We start from the raw sequence: 20,018 nt of genomic DNA, 5'->3' as shown, positions 1-20,018 counted from the left end.
CATAATATAATATACTCTCTCTCTCTCTCCCTCTCACTCTCTCTAACTCTCTTTCTTTTCCCCCGCTATGTATTTATCTTTCTTTTTCTCTATCTCTCTACTTTTCTCTCTTTATTTACCATTGTGTGTTCCCTCGCGAATGTGACCCTTGTACGCGTGAGTATACGGCAGAATGCCGTTTGTATGTTATACGTGCGGCTACGATGCGCTCCGAGGAAAAAACGAAAAAAAAAACATTATAATAATGTATACAGCCGAATCTATATCATATTGTTCTGTATATGTGGTGTGTAAAAAGGACGAATGACTCTGGGTTTATTTAATTTGCGTGTATTTTTTTGGCTCTTGTACATTTTTTAGAGACCGGCCTCCGCGTCTGAATAAAAAAGTTTTATTTTTGTGTTTACGATTTACCTTCTTGCAAGTCGTCGTTGTACAGAGTATTCATAAAAATATAAAACTATTGAATTGTACATAACACTATTTATACATTTTCATAAATATTATATGTGTTATAGAAAGTTTATTCCTAAAAGACAACACGTTTTTCTATTTGACTACGCACCCAAATCTTTTTGACAATCATGATAGAATTCTGTATTTTGGGCGATCATTTCATAGTTATCATTTTAGTATCAGAATCTTGAACAGATTTTAAATAGATAGAATAGTTACATATGTATGATAAGAAAAAAACTTACCATCCCCCCACCACACACACACACGCGTATATATATATATATATAGGTGGTTAATTACATCTGTCAGCTATTTTTGTTATACCCTGCAGTATATACTTAAAAATATATAGATATCTTATAATAGCTATCTACTTGAAACGCGTTTGAAAAATGGCATTTGAAGCTTTTTTACATTCCATAGATATATGTATGGTTTAAAAATATAGTAATAATAATAATAATATTACTTTAAGGGAACACAGAGAATATGCGACGTTGTACGGTCGACTTCCATACAATCAGCTCTTTATATGATTATAATATTTTTTATTGATTTATTTTGAGTATGTGCATGTTATATTATTATTATTTTTTTTTATTTTGTATAATATGATTTATTATTTTTTTATTTTTTGTTTTTACTAAAACCTAGTATGGCACCCTGTTTCAGGTCAAATCGATAACCGCACACACTCACACCACACATTCATTCGTGAACGAGCACACCGAGACTCGGAAAAGTATTCCCTCTGTGTTGTAGATCAAAGAGATAATATTATTATTTATTTGTTTTTTTTATATATAATTTTTTTTTTTTATATATGATTTTGTTATAGGTTATTTTTTTTAAGGAAAACATTAGTATATCTTGTTTTATTTTTAATTTTATTATTATTTTTGTACCCCTCGAATGATCCTCAATAAAAATAGACTATATAATATATACATATTATATAATACACATTTAATATACATATAAAAATGTATAAAATATATATTTATATATTTATATATATATATAAGTGTGTACTTACATTTAGCGTCAACGTGTAAAAAATTATTTAATAATAACTTTAATACATATATTATATATTATATTATATTGATAAAATAATTTATAGCGAGTGTGTAATAATACGAAATTTAATAATACATATAATTAATAATAATAATACCTATTTATTTTTCATTTTTTTTTTTTTTTTTTTTGTGAAACCAAAATATATATATATATTTACTGAAATATGTAATAATAATAATAATTTGAATATACCTACTGTTAGTGAATAAATAGAAATAAAAGATAAAAGTGAAATTCTATACTAAAAAAAAAATATGCGTTTTAATTTTTTTTTCTCCTCTTTCACATGATTAAACTCCTATTATAAGTAACGTGAAGAAAAAATTCATTACGTGTCGGTATCACCCCCGCACGACGAAGTGCAACAAATTGTGTGCAGACGATGATTTCATACAACATAAAATTACACACATCACACACGCGATGATGGCTGTAGTATATCGTATTAATATTGTTGTGGTAAATTTTCCGGTCTAAAGTTTTAAATGGTGGCCGATAAAAAAATCATAAAAATCGAGACAAGCCGTCATAAGGGGAAAAAATGGTTATTTCTATTGCATACGGCGACAGAACATTACGTATACATATATTGTCTACATTTTCAGTCCATAATATAACATATACATTATACTTATATGTATGTTCATATATTGTACGTCCCTTGTTGGAGTTAATTATCATCGGCACATACGCGCGGGCGCGATGAGTCTCGTGAATTACTATATGTGCTTGTATGTATATATATATATATTTATACTCGATTGTTTATCGCGCATAATACATATGCGACGCACTTTGTTCGCGTGTACATCTCCATTTCATGTATATATGTATATATATAATATATATATACATTTACACATACACTCACATGTATACATATATGGCACCCCTAAAACGGAATTTATAGGTCTATGTATACGCCGGACGTATTTATTTTTATTTTTTTGTTTGTGCACCCCACACACTTGCGCATCGCATATTATATTGCAGTGTGCTGCTGCAGTGTTTATAATACATATATAATACTGCGACGGATTATAACGTTGTCGCGTTCGCGTTTTGTTTATCACGCCACCAGATTGGATCGAAGTTTTAAATTGCCCTTTCCGAAAATAAATTTAAAAAAAAATAAATGTCGACGCTCGATGTATACATGTATACATAATATACGCATTGCTACGCGCGTGCTGCAGCATAATAGCGTAATAACTGTGATGGGATGCGACGGCGTTTATCATTGCAACTGGACATCACGATTTAAAAATATGTTTAGGATATTCATCTCTATATATCATATTATTATGTGCGTAAATCATATGGATTAAGTATTATTGATATAATACTCGACGTTATAATAGTATGACAACGATGCGCAAACGCTTTAAGACGATATAATGCATTCTTATATTATAAGATATGTGTATAACTATACATAGTATACATTTCAAATATTAGAAAAACGAATGATCAGAGTTTGTTAAAAAATTAAACTTAATATACACATATATGAGTATATTTCTAAAAGCTAAAATGCATATGTGTAATAAGAAAAAAATTTTTTAAAAGCACAGAAGTGCATTTCTAAGTTGGCATGTCTTCAGTATAATAATAATCCAGCCCAATAAAATATAGATTATCTCAGAAACATCTAACGAGTTACATTTATAGATATTTATAGTAGGTATTGCTGTAAAACCCATATTGTTCATAATTTATATGTTCAATGTTCATTGTATATTATAAAGATTTTAAAAAAAATGAGACTTTAACTTTTTTTATTTTACACAATATAAACAAACCACCCCTCAAGGTCTGCTTCAAAAAATATGTATATTTAGATACCTGTAATAAAAGTGTAAAACTATACCATTTTTTAAAGAAAATGACAATTCAACATTTTTTTTACGTCATATTGATAAAGTTATACTATACATCAATGATAACATAATAATTTATCGAAACGGAACAAAGAGCGTGCGTGAGTTAATCTACAGAGAAGTCTCGAGACTTCTATCCACGAGGAGTCATATTTAATTCGAGTTACTTATCGATTGGGTTATACGATGAAACTATATTTTATATTCTATATAAAATAGAATATTATATGGTTGTCTATTCATAATATATTATAGGTATATTCCTTGCCCGATTGACTTTATAATGCACACAACTCTTTATTAAATTATATATGCTATCTGGGTATAAATAAGTATGCTAAATATTTTTATTTTCACCTAATATAATTTACAAAATATCAATTTGGAAAATTGTCTAGTTTTCAAAATTCTATAAGAATTTTTACAAATCTATTCATTTATTAAAATATACCACTAATAAATAGGCATAGGTACCTATTAATATATTTACCTACATTAATGAAAAAAATTATGTTTTTTTTTTGTAGTTGTTAAAATTATAACATAAAACATATCACCAAAAAACACAATGCTTAAAATGACTATACGTGAGAGCCGATTGATTTTTTCACCACTCGACATTTTAATTTTTAGTTATACTTTTTTAATTGGAAAATTTTAACTGGCGTACGTTTATTAACACGTTTTTCGTTTGTGCAAATATTAAAAACTATCGTGCTAAAAAAATAATAAAAACGACACAATAAAAACTATAGATGTGACATGCGTATACAAAGTATAAACAAAAAATATTTGTGTGTACGTTGATTCGTTTTAATTACCTATATGTTAGTAAAAATATTTAAAAATAAAAATGTATTTATTATAAATGGAGTGACATAAATTGAATTAAATAAATTTTGATAGCAATAAATATTATCACTATATCTATATAAATATATTATTTATACTCACTAATGGAAGCGACGAGTGCATGTATGACAAAGTTCTAGGCTGGTGAGAAGTTAGTAAATTAAAAAATAAACGACTGAAGTTTAGTTTAAAAAATTATGTGTTTCGAGATCGGATACATTTTTACATAATACATTTTCCTAATTGCATACAAAGTAATAAAAACTATGCGAGTTGTGAACGAAACCTAAAAAAATGATACAACAAATTTCTGACACAAATATATCATATTAATTACGGAAAAATGCCCAGTCATTATCGATTGCAAACATTCGGCAATTTGTTAATTGTACTAATGTACAAAATTTAAAGCAAGCAAAAAAAAAAGACTGTCAAAAAGAAGGTATTCATTAACAGTCAAATGTTACAGTATTTAAGTGTTGAAATTAATAGATAAAAATTTATATAAGTTGCTAAAAAAAAAAAAAAAATTAAAAAATACCACAAAATCTATTATGACAATATGACAATTAAGAAATATTCACAATCTATGATGGCAGTATATTTATATAGAAAAAAAATATTTTAAGAATAACGATTTTTCTTTTGCATGGCATCAATATTTCCAACTTCATCTACCAAAGTTTTTTATTAGCTTATCCTAAATACTGAAAAAATTGTGAAGGGAAATATTTGTATCCACAGTTTGCTAGGTTTTATTAGCTTTATCTCCAAAATTAGTATTTTTATAACAAGACTATCATACGACACTTAGATACTATTATGCAATGTATATGTTACGGTGAAAGATGAATATTGGTGAATGACGTCTTTTACCAAAATGATTCAATTATGTAGGTAAATGATGTAAAAAAACCAAATTTTAAATTCAAATATACATCTTTCACCGGTCATTGATGTCATTAACCAAAACTATTGGTAAATGATGATAAATCTCAAATAATACACTAATTTTTTTAGTATAGGTACTATTTATAATAATGATTTATTGTTGGTGGATGTTTCATTTTTTTATTTTAGACATTTATTTGAATGGGATAATAGGTTAACTAAAAATAATAAAATACGTGCAATACGTGCATATTACAAATTATTTATTTGTATAATTTTGGTTACCATGATATTTTGAACTGCACAACATTTCCGCTGCATTGAAGCTCATTTTTTAGTACCACAACTATTCACAAATTTTTACAAATAATATTATAAAACACACATTCGTAGTAAATACAACTTGTTATAATATGCCCGTCGATACTACCTAATAAACTAAAAGATTATCTCATACTATTACTCGGGTTATCGACGTTATTACTAGTTGGGATTTTCGTTTATCTATCTACTTCTGCATGATATTTTTAACTAATGAAGATTACTCGGTACCTACACGCTTATCACTGATCGTTCACATCGACAAAAAAGTATTAAACATCATTCTCCAATTAAACTGGTAATTGACGACATTAACCGGGTAATGTCTGCATTTACAACGTTTACCAAATTTTAGGTAAATGATGTCATTTACCGGAGAATGACGTTTTTTACCACGTTTACATCATTCACCGTAACATATATACGTAGATACTGGGCAACAACATTTAAACACAATTTGATCAATTTAACGCTATTCAAATATAAAATTTAAAATCGAATACGATAACATATCAGATCCAGATTACGTCAGTATCTTTATTAAATTATGACTCATACTGCGTTAACCTAACCAAAAAATAACGGGAAAAACAAAATTAAATAAAAAGAGAAAATGGAAAATTTATTAATAACGAAATTTGTCTATAATACGCGTATATAATATATATATATTATATATTAATATATATTATATATATTATATATTAAATATGTGTGTTTGTGTGTGTGTGTATATTACAGAATTTTCGCAAAGTTAGTCGACGCGTAATCCCGCGAGAATTTTCAATGTAGCTTTTTTCGCCCCACGACGTTAATATAAATCGTAATTATACGCTTTTATATTAGTTTACTTACGCGCACGGTCGTCGGCACACGTCAATGTGTGTGTGTATGTGTGTATGTGTGTGATAGTCGTGCCCTCCACTCGAGTTTCCGGTTCTTTTGCAGTGGCGGCGGCGTTTCCTTCCTTTTCCGCCGACGGACTGATTTTATTAGTTCATACCGCTGCCGCCGCCGTCTCCGCCACCATGTGACGCACGAACGTCGTTTCACTTACCAAACGAAATTAAAAAAATATACAGCAACCGCTACGGTTTCCCTCAAAGTATCAAAAAAAAAAAAAAAAATGGAGAGGAAAAACAAAATAAATAACGAAGACGACGACGTTGCGGTTTTGACTATTATACGCTATGCATATATATATATATATATATTTACACACATACAGCGATATTGGTGTGGCCTTCTGCGTAATGTCTTTAAGCGCCATATGGCATGTGGCCCTAATATGATTCGACGTTCAGGGGGCGAGGCGGTTTCTATCTTATCCGACAAAGTTTCCTGCTCCGCGGCAAATGCGCTGCTGGCTGCTTTGTGAGTGTTTCGTCGCAATTTGTGCCCGCCGCGAATGGAAAAACGATTTTTGATATACGCGTATATATATATAAAATATATTATGTGTTTGTGTGTGTGTGTGTGTGTGTATGTGTGTATATGTACGCACGCCATTATGCCTCGTCGTGCTGCACCCGATGGATTCGAATATTGGAATTTAACTGCCATTATACTAAAGTCAACTGGTGGTAGAGCGAGGTGTACGTATTTATGGAAAAATCATCTTTTGGATAAATACACGATATGACGATGATCGGATTAGCTGTTAATACGTCGCCACGACATGGCCTGGAATCAATTTATTATGTTAAATAAGTACTAAAAAATACTCGTATTACGTATAGGTAAACTTTATCCATAAGTTAAATACCTAACTAATATTTCGTTGTCAAATAAAACTAGCAATAATAACTTGTCCAGTAAAATTCGCATTTTATAATTTTTTATAATACATTATTTTTAGGAAAAATATCATCGGTGGGTTAATGGCGTAACACATTTTAACATATCTTAGACATAAATGTATCATGTATGTTATATAAAGATAGATAAAAAGTAATTTATAAAATAAAAAAATAAAAATTATTCTTAGTTGAAATAATTTGTCTTTGCTTGATAACAACTGTCACACACCACAATATCGTGAGCGTATTTAGAATTTCTATTCACGCTCACTCAATCCAAATAATTGTTGTAAATGTTATTTGACTTAAAATAAAGAAAATATCGAGAAACAAAGTAAGAATAAACAAAAAGGATCCTGGAAATTGAAAAATGCACTCTCTTGCTTCGTAATTTTCCCGGATTCAAAAATATAAAACCCATTACGTGGTAAATCGGAATGCGTAAGAATTATAAATGTGGCGTGGTCCTTCATGTTTTATTTTTATTTTAGTTTTCTCTTCCTCTCTACTCTTTCTATTACCCGGCCAGTTTTTGAATGAACGTGCTGTGCAGCGGACATGGCGTGGCGCCGCCGTCATTATAACAGACCTGACGCGCGAATATCCGTTGGCAAACCGCATTAACTCGGAGTCAACGGATTTTTTTTTCATTCACTTCGCCCGCAAGTACTTTTTCCGCGCGAAAAATCACCGCCAGTCGAAGCGGTTTCGTCGAATTCTAAATCTCGAAATCTCCGGGTTTTTTTTTTTTTTTTAATTCTACCGACGGAATAATTTATTACCACCGCTCGAATAGACTGAGTACAATAAAGCAGCCTTTTTAGTATATGTATATATGTATATATATATTATATAACTTATAGTACACGCGCACACAAAGCTCTTAATTATAACGGCGCTCAGGATTGGACGGCGTAAATAGCAAAAAAAAAAAAAAAATACAACAAAAATAAATAAATAAACCTGTGGAAATGCCGAAGTATTTCCATCCAATTTTTCTTCTCTTACTTCGGCTTCTTCTGTTTCTTTTTATTCTACTACACGTTTTGATCGTTCATCACTAATATATATATATATATATATATATATGTATATTTATATATGATTCTGTTATAATATAACATTATATTATACCTACCATACATATTGATCTATATACCATTAAATGTGGTGTTTATAGCTTATGATTTATGAGCATACAAATATGATAAATTTAAAAATTCATCTCTGGTTTTACTCATGAGAATTTCAGATTATCTAAAATAACACACAAAACAAATAAATTAGACTTACACACGTAGCTGTGACACATTAGTTTATTAGGTGCAATATAAATATACGTGATTATTGTATATTAATGTCGAATATTGATTTACATATTTATTTTAAACTTAAAGATAATATTTCAGAACACCCTGATCTGGCGTGCTGGTTGTGCTTCGTGAGTTCCTGAAATTTTAAAACTGATTTCAGACGATTTTATATTACTTATAATTTGAGTGGTCGCATGAAATAAAAATACAGTGAATAATATATAGGTGACAAATGATATAGAATGTGCATACTCGACAATTCTAAATACGACCCTCAAAAATTTAAGATAATTATATTATTCAACTGTGAAATTTTTAGGTTAACATTTTAAACATAATATTAAACACCCTATTAAATTTTTTTAATATCATTTAACATTTTATACCGTTAGTTAACAGGCTACCTAATACGAAATAAAAATGAATAACGTATGCAGCGTACGAATATCAACATCACCAAGCTTGCTTTGTTCGTAAAATGCAGAAAGAGATACCCAGCTTATCATAGGTATAATAGGTATATATACGAATATCTATTTTAAGTTTTAACAACCTTGAACCGTTTGAAACCGATCTGTACAGAATCTACAGATAATATATTACTACTCATTTATTGTACACCACTCCAATGACCAGTTCACTTGTGACCACTTACGGAAACATAATTTAGGTATTTTTTGATATTTTCAGTTTTTAAATTTTATAAAAACTACGAGTCGACGTTTTCAGGCCATATTATATACAACTCACGAATAAAGCAAAATTTATTTCGTCAGAAAATTATGTGCAATCGTATTAAATTTATTCTGTAAAATGTGGTACTTATGTCACCATCGGATCCCACCGGATTAAGGGCATTTTATTTTCTGTTTAGAATTATTATGAAAATTACTTTTTTTTATTGGACTACTATAACATTATATAAATAACACTCGTACCGATACTCTTAAATAATGATATTTTATAATAATGTTATACAGCAATAAAATTGTTGGCAGCTATATTTTTGAAACACTTGATTTTCCTAAAACGTCATATACGTAATAAAACTAAATATTCTTATTATTTTTATTATTTTATATCATATATTTTTTTTTAAACGTGTATGATAAAATCCGAGGTCTTGGTACATAAATTTGAAGTCCGTCAGGCTGTATTTACAGTACTGCATATTCTAATGTTTCGAAGAGATCAACCAATACATTTACTGCAGCATGCATGCTTATTCTAATATTTTTTATATTTTTTTCTGTGTTGGAGAACATTTGGTTTTGAATTTTGATTAATTTTTTGTAATAATTTGATAAATAGATAATATTTATAAATATGCGATCATTTTGGTATTGCAACATTTGCAAGTATATTATATATATATATATGCATGATTTTTATAATTTAATGTCTTCTTACTGTAATACTTGAACATGAAAAAATACGATTTTTTTTTTTTTTGTTAATCTTAAAAGTTTAAAATAGTCATTTAATGGAAATATTTTTAAAGTTGAGTCATTATGCTATTAAATATAACCATATATTTTAAATCGATAAGCTTATAAGTTATAGATGGTGTGACGCTTGTATTTAGAAAATTATATTAACTTTTGATAAGTTTAATCTAGGTGTGTACACAAAAACGAACGGGTAGAAGTATAATATACATTACGTAAATACTGATTAAGTATAAATATTTGATGTATGAAATAAGCACAAATAATTATTTTAACCAGGTATTAGATGATTTTACATTTAATTCATTATTTAAAACAAACTTTTTAAGTCTTAAGTTTATCAAAATAACGTTATTAATTTATGATTGTGATAATTATACTTTGTATTTATCTAAATCTAAACACACAAAATGATATATATTTTAGCCATAATATAGTTTGTATATGTTTTATTATTATAAATTTAAAAGCGATAGTAAAAAAGTTTTCACAATTTTCTAGAAAACTGCAGATGGAAACTTTCAAAAATAAACTCTACAAAGTACCATCTGTATTCAATTTAAAAGATAGCTATATACATTTATATGGTTTGATAAAACTTTTGAAACCTCTTTTACTACCCCAAAAAGTGATTTCTGAACAAAAAAACACATCATCGTTGTATAAAATCAATTGCTCTATCTCTCCGTTCAAAAACTAAAATATTAAATATTTTAGATTCCAAACATCATGCTGTAATAAATAAAATGTTACATGTTTACATAATTTTATATTCATCAGTATAATTTACCCATTATAAATACGTATTATCTACGCGTGATCATTAGCTAAAATAAATTATGAATCATATTACTAACCTACTACGCGTTATAGATTTTGATGAACGGAAATTAAGATATGTGATAATTATGAAATTAAAATGTATGTTTATTTTGATTAAATTGTTGCACTTTAAATAGTGGTTATTTTTCTTTCCATCTGCTATATTCTTGTTTATACATTTTTTATTATTAAAGTATACAAAGTTAAAAATTAAATGAAATAAGAGCATCATTAAGAAATGCTGTACGTCTACATATAATATATAGCTGCAGTTCTATCTTATCACTGAGTCCAAAAAATAATTCAACAAACTTTTATATACATAATACATATAAAAAAATATAGTCTTACAAACAAATGATATGGGGCATTAAGTATTGAGGAAGTATAAATAAGTTAAATAAAAAGTTTTAATATATTTACATGGAAAACGTCAGCCATACTATAATATTTTTTCAAATAAAAATCACAAATAGTATTAATTTAAAATTGTTTAAACAATAATTTTTTAATACAATCATATAATTTGATATTGACTCAATCTAAAAAATGATTTTGACAGTAATGAAGATGTCTGTATTACCGTTGTCAATAAAACTTTTAACATAAATTCGATAATTTCCTATTCATAATAATACATTAAATTCACATTAAAATAGTCTCGTGACTTGATATGGCGGCCAGTTAGAAACACAAAGAATGAAGGTCGTCATCGTTTGTGCGTGCCAGACGCTTTTTATATGCGTATTGAAGTGGTTTTATATAATAGCCCGTCTATATAAATATATTTTTATAAAATTGATCCCAATTCGAAAACAACACGAACATCGGTGGCCGCTGTCTTGTCGACGAAATATTACCCATAGCCCATAGGCCATTCATTATATCATAATAATATGATAAGTATATTAGTCGTAGTAATGATATGATAGGCCATCTACTACTGTGCATAATATGTGCCATTCTCGTATACCGACTATGAACATATACACATCAAATGTATATAATTTCGTGTTTGATATGCCCACGTAAATATATTAGGTAGGTATACGAAATTCGTTTCTTTATTTTACTTTTATCACATTTTAATAGGATTTTTTTATTGCGTTACTATCCGTTTGCATATGACTACACATATTATTATAATATTATGCGTGGTTTTATTTAAAATAAATTACCAATCAATTCGCATACATTATAATTTACATTATGAATGCCGCTGCTGCAGCTGTTGCTGCTTCTGTGGTATATACAATGTACGCGACACGATCGCGGTAACAGGTATATAATATAATATTACATTGTGTATGCGCAACGGTACGCCGTGAACTCCATACGTATACGATAATAATAACCATGATTATTATTATATGTAAGTTAGACACCACGTGTGCTTGTTTTCGCCAGCGTCCATTGTTTCAAGTTCGTTCGTTGTTGTACGTATTCGTGTTTAGAATCGTCTTACACATAGACATGCATATGATAATCAGTGGCGCCCGTTCCTAAACAGTAAATAAGTATTACATTATTGTGTGTGTGTGTGTGTGTATATGTGTGTGTGTATGTTCATCAAAAGGGAAAACTAGCTAAGTAGTGAACGTAATACGTAATGATTAAAAATCACGTTAAACAATATAAAATAAAAAACACAGATTTACACTAATCATTTACCGCTTAAAAATTTCTAAATATCAATAAAAATAGTATACTATAAATCTACTAAACGTATAATAACAATACATGAATATAGCAAATGAATCCCGTATAATATAAATAATGAGGTACATTCATAATAATATTGTCTACTGTTAACTGTGTATTCTTTATAATATATACCAAGACTCTTAATATGAAAAATCGATTGTGGTACTACTGCAGTTAAATCGCCATTTATTTATTTTATTTATTATGTTTTTAGATTTTAGATCAATAAGCGGAAGTGCAGTTGCTATGATTCTCGATTGTTTTCTAATTTAATTTTTGAGTGTACATCTTTGAATGTGTGAATTACTCAGTTGTTTTTCAATGTAACGGAAGAATATTTTATTTTTTGTTTTTTATTAGGCCATCTAAAATTTTTATTTTCTTAAAAATATATTAAGTCTCATAAACTCCCTTTGATTTTTCTCAAATAATTTTTTGGCAACGTTAATAAATACAGATCTATTTTTAAAATAAAACTAATAGCAATACTAATTTAATAATCTACCTACCCCATTTCAGCATGTTGTATGCAAAAAATATGTTATTAGTGAGTAGCTTTTATTTTTTAGAATATAAGCCTATTTTAAATTAAAATACCAAATGTGTACCTGGCCATCCCAATAGTTGTAAATCAACATCGATCAAACCAATTGACACTTATTTTATAGATAGGTACATATATTTCAACATTTGGTGATCTGGGCAAGATTTTGCAGTTTATAAAATATGCGAAAAGTTGTCAAATTTTGAATATAATAAATAATAATAATTAATCAAATCAAATAACTATATAGTAATACTCAATATTATTATAGGGGAAGATAATAAAGTAATATGCATAACAATAAAACATATCAATATAAATATAATAAAATTATATTATTATATTAAATTTCATAAAATTTAAAAGCAATACATAGTCAAGAATAGATCCAGAGTGAAGATCTAAATAGAGCATAGAGCATTTAGACATTTTTAATCGTACACCATTTAAATATTTATCTTATTCTTTTTTTAAGTTTAAATGCATAAAATCTATCCCTTATTTATTTACGATGGAATATCAATAAAATTAAAAATTAAAAATTAATTAATTAAAGTATAACTATAAATAAAAATTGCTGTCTAGAACCTAAATTATCTTGACCCAAATTTAGTAGGAAATAAATGCACAGATATATATTTTATTACTTTAACTTTTTTTTTTTTTTTATTACTTTTACTTTAACTTTTACATATATTTATTACATTTATTTAATTACCTTTAAAATTAAATATTTTGTAAGCAATATAATTATGTTTATGTGTAGTGTGGATATCGAAAAGGAACTTTGGTCTTTTAACCCTCCTCCTTGACCGACGTCCGACAGTTCTAATTATAAAATTCACCAATGATAATTGATTATTAGATTCAATTAAGATTGAGTGATGATCGTATTTATGTTAATTTATTTTTTTATACAGCATACACAATCAAACAAATAACTTCCATAATTAATTAATAAAGGATCTTGACCTAACATAGGTATCAGTTAATATACCATAAAAATTAGCAACCATATTTCCGTGACATTGCAAATTATAAGCCGTGTATCAATATTAAACGCGTAAAGTAAGATCACTAAATAGTCAAGGATTCAAGGATATACATAATTGTTTTTTAACAATTTCTAATTATTGGACGATGGCGTGTGGAATAAAAATTGTACGATAATAATAAAACAAAAACAAAGGTAGTGACAGTTATAGGTATATGACCTGGGGGGGAAGGGGGTTCAACAGTGTTTTCAAAACATGCACAATACGCATAAACAATAAAGTTTTTTAGGCGACGAATTTCCGGAATCATACTGTACGATGTCATATTGTATAACAGCTAGTATCAGTAACGATTTAATATTGTTATAATATTATTTCTATCCGCGGCGCGGACGTGAATACAATAACTATTATTTTAAACCGAAGAGGGAAAACGCTTCGTGCTCGGACCCTGCACTCGACCACTTACACACGTTCACGTTGGTATTTAATAAGTTTATTATTATACGGCTAGCCAGTACCATGTACCTACCTATATTATACATCATACGAGTGCGTACTCGCGCGCACCTAACCTATACCTATAATATACACATCGAATAATAATATCGTTTATGATTCACGGCGGATCGCGTCCAAAGCTGTCCGTCGGCAGCTCGCTTTCCACGCACAGTGCACAAAACTTATTGCATTTCGGGTACTGATTTATATTGCACGGATACTATTATGTTATAATCATTTTACGAGGCGATCTGACGTGTGCGCGCGGACAATCGATATTTCTGTGCCGGCCGAATCGTGTCTCGGACAAACACGCACACGAAATTTACCAACGTCTCCACGCGCGCACGATATACTTTAATAATAATATTTGTACGCATATAATATTATTATATATCTTTATAAATATTATTAATATATGTTGAAAATAAATTTTCTTCTACGCCTCGCCGCCGTCTGTGCATCGCATTCTGCGCGCGGACGGGCTATATTATATATAGTTGCTTCGTCGGCGTATTACACACACGCGCACATATATATTATTTTATAATTAAAAACGGCCATTAAAACATGAAAAGGCCCCGGGGGTCGGATAATAGGCGGGTTCCGGTGAGGCTGCTACAGCGGACCCGGCAGAGACCTCGTCGGAACAACCGGTAATATCTTAATCAAATTGCTCGGAAAGTAAGGTAAAAAAAAAATAAAAAAAAAAAATTAAATAAAAATAAAAAATATAACCATCGCCATAATGGCTATATTGCCCATCGCCGTCGCCGTCGTCGAGCACTCCCACTTTGCCGCGCTCACCGCGGTAGCCTCTGGACAGACGTCGTCGTACATGCTGCTGCTGCTGCCGCCGCGGCGGGAGGAGCAACGACCACGTTGTATATTATTATTACCATTAAATCGTACATCGTAAGTCGCAACGTTTAATAACCGTAGTACATTTTTATGTATATAGCTGCGTAATGTAATTTTCGGATAAAACGAATCTGCGTGAAAACGTTTAGACGTGCGTACAGATGATAATATACTCGTATACCACACGTGTCAAATATTATAGCGTTGATTCTATACGTTTTAACGATACTCGCGGTATACCGAAGAGCAATTCGTTTTATTATCTTTTAACTTTTTTATAATGAGTAATGCTCTGTCAGTTATTATTATCGCAATCGACGGCTATATCGGTGGTCTGACGGACAACGATTATTATGAAGAAATGATTTTTTGATGAGTTGTTTACATCGTATAATTGTACCTCGATTAGTCGCAATATCTAATCTACGGTTTCAAATGTAAAGTAGTATGTTAATTTCAATACTCCGATAGTTTATAATAATATTAACAATTATTATTAAAGAACTATACAACGTATTATAAAAAATGTATAAATACTATATTCTCGTGTTTCATTTTCGTATACAGTTGTCAGTTGTATTCCATGTAGAGTGATTGCTTTTTTTTCTGAGCTACTTTTAAAAGAAAATATTTTTTTCTCCAAGAAAAAAATGTCAGACATGTAGGATAGTAAATTCAAATTTGGTAATTCAATAAATCGGTCTTTCATCAAACTTTCATAAATATTATATCATTAGTTAAAGGTATTTAATCAAGTTTAAACTGATTTTTTGTCTTTTAAACGCTCGTATCTAAATGTTAAAAAGTCAAAATTTGAAAATGTAAAACAGTTAAAAAATCAGTATTGTCTTACTCTATGGAACATAATGATTGTACACATAAAATCACATAACGTAGGTATGTCATCTGCACGGTTTGTCACACGGATGTCACACAACACGAATAATAATGACTGCAGTTGATTATTGTTTGCATACTTTCATTTTGAAAAATATCGTTAAATTGGTAACTATTGAATAGGCTGCACAACTTATATATGCATAGTTATAATATTATTATTATCCAGTTTGGTCGTCGGAATCCATTAAAATATTTATACATATCATTATTAATTATAGTGTATTCATCGGCTTTCGTTTTGAATGATTCATCGAATGACTTGCAGTGAGTAATGTATGATATATATATAGGTATATAAAAAAATAAACAAGCTAGATGATAGTATAAATGTGAACCAATAAACGAAAATATACGATCAAAACTAATCGATACAATTTAAATTGTTGTTCTTATTAAATATACATATTATATGCATAGAAAAAAATATAACACAACAAATAGCCAAAAAAAAAACCTACTGAGACTGTATAATAATAAACAAGATCAATATAATTATTTTTATATTTCGTACAATACAATGTTTTTGATAAACATAACAATTATCTACTGTGAGGCCAAAGTAATTTTTAAATAGCTAAACATATTATTATTTACATGTCATACCAATGTTGTATAACAAACATTTCATTATTTCCAGACGTTTTCCAATTTATCCATTATAAAATGTATTGTGGCATTCACCACATAAAAAGCCCATTTAATATTAGTTTAAAATCTTAAAATGTACTGTTTTAAATACTTATTTATTTAATCTTAAACGTTTTGTTAAATTATATAGTACGAGTATAATGTGTCTGTTTTTTTTTTATTTTATATACCTACCTATCTTACAAGATTTTAAATATTACACAATTACACATGAAATGTATTCAATAATTTTAAACACAATTTTTAATTAAAGGTCAGAAAATTAATATTGTTCACATTAGATTATATCAAAACTCATCTTAAAGAAAAAATATGAAATTGAAATTTATTATTATTATTGTGCCTCAAATATCTGCATCTGTATTGTGAGATATCCATAAAAATATAATTTCATCTGAAATAGCTTTTAGATTAATAAAAAATTTTGCAGACGAATGGTAAATTTGTTTCACGTTTACAGGAATAAATTTTCACTTGTTTCTTAACGTGTACAATTGGTGATTTTCAATCTTTATTAGATTTAATAACACAAAAAATATTACTTGGTCACTAGTAAATACTTTGATCACTTTTATAAACTTTGAAAAATTGAAACCAGTATCCAACATTAGCAGTAAAAAAAACATGTTAATCAACATAATAAAGGTCGGTTTTTTTTTTGCTTTGGCAATTTAATACATTCCCATCGCGTTTTTAGAGAAAAAACACATCTTTGTTTGAGTTAGCTAAAAAAAATGATGTAATAGTTTTAAACTATATAAAACAACAATATAATTTTAAATTAAATGAGAAATTTGATAAGTGATTAATTTTTAAGTATTTAATTAGGTCATTTATAGAGCACATAGTTTGATTAAATTATTATGACAGCTTGTGGAGCACTGTATGCAATTCAATCGTAATTGAATTTCTAATGAAGGTATAGGGATGCTCAGTCGTAGATTGGAGAGAAGCAGAAATAGAAATAGAATATAACATATTTTATTTGTAATGTCGGAATTCCGAGTAATTCGATATATTTAAGCATCCGTTCACTATTAAACATCGTTACATAAATCATTGTACACGTAAATCTAATTCCGATGACGGTGTAATGGAGTTTTAACGTATCTGATACATTGTATTTCCTATACATATGGCGCATGTTTGTATGGTATAAGTAAAAACAATTTTTCTGTCGTATTTGTGATATATTGATGTATTTATGTTATAGTATAGAGTCTATACTATAGACTGTATAGAGTAAGGGTGAGACAGTATTGACGGATTAGGGTTTGGATTCATAGCGTCTGAACAAAACGGTTATAATGATATATATATATGTACACTAATAATTCTCTACTATATAAAACGAAGACCTTTTTCGGATGAAAAGTACATCCGTGCATTTATAATAATAATAATATATTGTGTGTGATATGGTCCGTTTGAGTCGTTCACTCGGCACGATCCCCGCACGTGAATGAGACATGATCAAATAATTCTTATACACATACACGAGTATTGCGTATACCTATTTACAATATATAATATTATAGAATATACCGTGTCTGATTTTAATATATCGTTTCAACCGGACGGACGTCGTAAAGGTAAAATACGAGTTCCAAAACGAAATTATCCTCAGCCGAACGTTTCGGATAATGACGCGAGCGGCTCTGTGTATTAAAATATATATTTGATATTTTGATGATATACATATTATGATTATATACGTGTATACGTGTATGTGTATAATACAGACATGTGGTGTATTTTTTATGCCTCCGAAATTCTCATATTTAAACATTTATTAGCATAATACTGGGAACGTATGAATATAATATATATATATATATATATATAAATGTAAAATCACCCGAACGTCTTATGGATCGTAAAATTAGTTTATATTATAATATATTATATTATGCGTACAACATGCAAACAATTATCGTGTTAATTTAAAATTAATTGAACGCTCAAATTTGATATATTGAGCAGATAAACATCTAAAAAATAATTGCTGTACGGAATATATATGTTATTTGCTTAAATTATAGTTATGTATTAAAATGTAACTATGTAGTGCATACATATATTCCGTTACGTCTGCGTAAACATTAGAAGCAAAGAAGTGTATATAATTTATAAAATAATATAAACTCGTCTGTTTCAAATATTATAACTAGTTAACACAATAATATCGACAACTAAGTGTCGGAGCAGCGATTTTTTTATTTTTTAGAAATATTTTATTATATTATGAAATAACCTACAATAATAAAAAAACAATGTTATAATATTTAAATTATTTTTGTTAATAATAATAATAATAATAATAATAATCTTATTTATAAATTTATACAGTAGTTGTCGCTACGCAGAAAGAAAACCGTTCGATTCCATTGTTTAATAATTAATCACGTGGTACTAAGGGTACACTACCACCGTATATTATATACCGCGACGAAAATACTAGTCGGAAACCAGTAAAACCACTGATGCTGGATTGAGAGAAACGCGAGAGAGAACCAAAGCAATAGATCACGTCCAACGGTCGGACAAAGCTTTAACGTGTACACACATATTATACCCATTAAATAGCTGCTGCAGATATCCCACGCGAATTTTCAGAAACGTCTACGAGCGTAAAATAGGACTATCGGTCGCGATCAAATCGTATCTTTATATTATATGTATACATAGAAACCTATTTTGCACGCAGCTCGGACACGCGTGGATTTATTTATTTTTAAGGTACACAATGCGCAATGTATAGTATATATATATATATTTATATTATATTAATAGTGTATACATTATGTAATAAGTATTATACTGTGGTAACCGGTTATAGTTGAGGGGACCACGACCCGGTGACAATGGAATTTTAGTAATTCTGTTATAATATTCGGCATAGGCATTCGGTATATACTCGTAGAACCAACCATGGCGAGACGGTCGATTGAGTAATCATATTATAATATGATATTAGTTTCGGTGCGTGTTAAGACT

The sequence above is a fragment of the Melanaphis sacchari genome, unplaced genomic scaffold (assembly GCF_002803265.2).
Source record: "Melanaphis sacchari strain LSU unplaced genomic scaffold, SCAv2.0 Contig0_pilon_pilon, whole genome shotgun sequence".
In the NCBI taxonomy this organism is placed as follows: Eukaryota; Metazoa; Arthropoda; class Insecta; order Hemiptera; family Aphididae; genus Melanaphis; species Melanaphis sacchari.
This window is presented reverse-complemented; position numbering follows the sequence as displayed.